Below are 2,180 nucleotides of genomic sequence, written 5' to 3'. Positions count from 1 at the left end.
TAACATAGAAGAACTTCAACGCGACGTATTGAGTTAAGGCAGTGGGCTTCCAGAACTAACAGCGTCCATATCTAACGCGTCAAAGGAAATGTCTCACTATATCGCCGAAGACAAGGAAGTGCCTGCCCTGAGTCTAATTTGGCACACAGAAAGAGACTATTTAATGTTTGCAGTAAATCTAAACAAGCCAGCACCATATCTTTCCAAAAGAGCATACTTATCCGATTCAAGTGTTCTATTCGATCCGCTAGGACTTCTATCTCCTTGCACAATAAAGTAAAAAATTTGGTTTCAGGATTTTTGGCGTTCTAACGTCGATTGGGATGATCCAGTTCCGATGCCTATAGCGGGTGAATGGTGTCATTATCGAGAACGGTTAAAGTTGTTTTCAGACTAAAAGCTTAAAAGGTAGACAGGTATTTGTGCGAAGGGTGCATGCACGCAGTTGCATCTATTTGCAGACTCATCAGAGTGGGCATTCGTCGCTGTTATTTATGCTCGCACTATACAGCCATATGGAGAAATAATTGTCGCTTTGGTTAGTTCTAAGACCAAGGTAGCACCGCTGAAAGTTACTACACTTCCTCATATTCAATGCTTTGCGGTGCAAACCTCGCAGCTAAGCTAGCGAAAACGATTATGGACAACTTGCCTAACCAAACTTATCCGATGTTCGCGTCGCAGACACTCAAGAAATTTTAAGGGCTGAATCGTGGAATCACATACGTTCCGAAATTAATCCCGCTGACTGCGCTTCCAGAGGTTTAACTCCGCTTGAACTGATGGAGCATCGGTTAAAGTGGAATGGTCCGGAATTCCTTAGCAGTTCAGAGGAATTTTGGAGGCTTAAGTCTCCATCGACGCACACAAAAAACTTGGAACTTCAAGCAAGTAAACTATCCGCCCACGTTGTGAGCTCGAAAGAACACTGGTCAGTATTCACCAACCTCTCATCATAATAAAGGCTGAAACGAATTATCGCTTATGTCCTACGGCTTATCAGCAACTTCAGAGCTGCTATAATACATAGTTATGTAAAGGCAACCAGGCCCCTTTTGTGGAATGAGATTACTAACGCTGAAGACGCTCTGATAAGGTATACGCAAAATTACTATTTTTCTAATGAAATTTCCCATTGCAGAGATAAATCGCAAAGTCGGTGCCCAGGTTATGGAAGACTTGCTACCAAGTTGTGTCAATTTTTCTCGTTGCTTCTTGCGGAGCGCTGTCGACTTCCCAGGTCCCTATCTTTACAAATTTTCAAATGGAAGAGGAGACTAATCTGTTAAAGGTTATATTTGTTCGTTGGTGATTTATCTTCGGCTTCATTCCTCAACGCCTTCATAAGGTTTATCAATCGCCATGGGTTTTGCAAAGTCGTGTATTACGATAACGGCACGAATTTTATTGGAGCGGAGAAAGAGTTAAGAAACATGTTTGAACGTTGCATCGCGGATGAAAAGATCAGTGCATTTTTTGCCGACTCCAGCACCTCGTGGAAATTCAATCCTCCAAGCACTCCGCACATGGGAGGTTATTGGGAAATCGGCATAAAGCGTATAAAATACCATCTAAAAAGAGTTTTTAGTGATCATTTGCTACCGTACGAAGAATTTAGTACGTTGCTAACTGAAGTTGAAGCCTGTGTAAACTCACGACCGTTGTGCACCCATGCTGCAAGTCCTAGTGACTTAGAAACCCTGACCCCTGACCCCACTCCCAGAACCTGATATGCCGGAATTTAAAGGAAACTTGCATCAACGCTGGCACGGTATTTCTTCAAAGCGACAACACTTTTGGAAATGCTGGCGTGACGAATATCTCGTGCATTTACAACGTCGAACGAAATGGTTCCGGACATCGCCTAATTTATTGCAAAATGATATCGAATCCACACCGCCAACGAAGTGGAAGCCCGCTCGGGTCTTGAAGTGTCATCCCGGAGCTGATGGTCAGGTATGTGTAGTCACTCTTAGGACGGCTGAAGGTGAACTCGTACGGCCGGTGGTCAAACTTGCTTGTTTCTAAATAAAGGGCACCTGTTCTTGGACGAAGTACAATAACCGGCTTTTCAACTAAACTTAAATTTTGTATTATTGCATATTTTACATAATGAATAATATAAGCATGGTAATTTAGTTGTAAGATTGTTGGATATTTAAAAGTAAAATGTGTAAGTT

The 2,180-nt window shown here is 42.4% G+C and overlaps 1 long non-coding RNA gene across 1 annotated transcript; it reads left to right on the top strand.

Moving 5' to 3' along the window:
- Nucleotides 1-6: 6 nt before the first annotated feature.
- On the top strand, nt 7-1,148 carry LOC118735283. The gene is made up of 2 exons (XR_004992557.1): nt 7-931; nt 1,004-1,148. It is a non-coding gene; the product is annotated as an uncharacterized LOC118735283 (long non-coding RNA).
- Nucleotides 1,149-2,180: the final 1,032 nt, after the last annotated feature.

This window comes from Rhagoletis pomonella, unplaced genomic scaffold (assembly GCF_013731165.1).
Source record: "Rhagoletis pomonella isolate Grant_MI unplaced genomic scaffold, Rhpom_1.0 Rhpom_scaffold_00003, whole genome shotgun sequence".
Classification (NCBI taxonomy): domain Eukaryota; kingdom Metazoa; phylum Arthropoda; class Insecta; order Diptera; family Tephritidae; genus Rhagoletis; species Rhagoletis pomonella.
The sequence above is the reverse complement of the archived record's forward strand: the minus strand, read 5'-3'. Positions and strand labels throughout refer to the sequence as shown.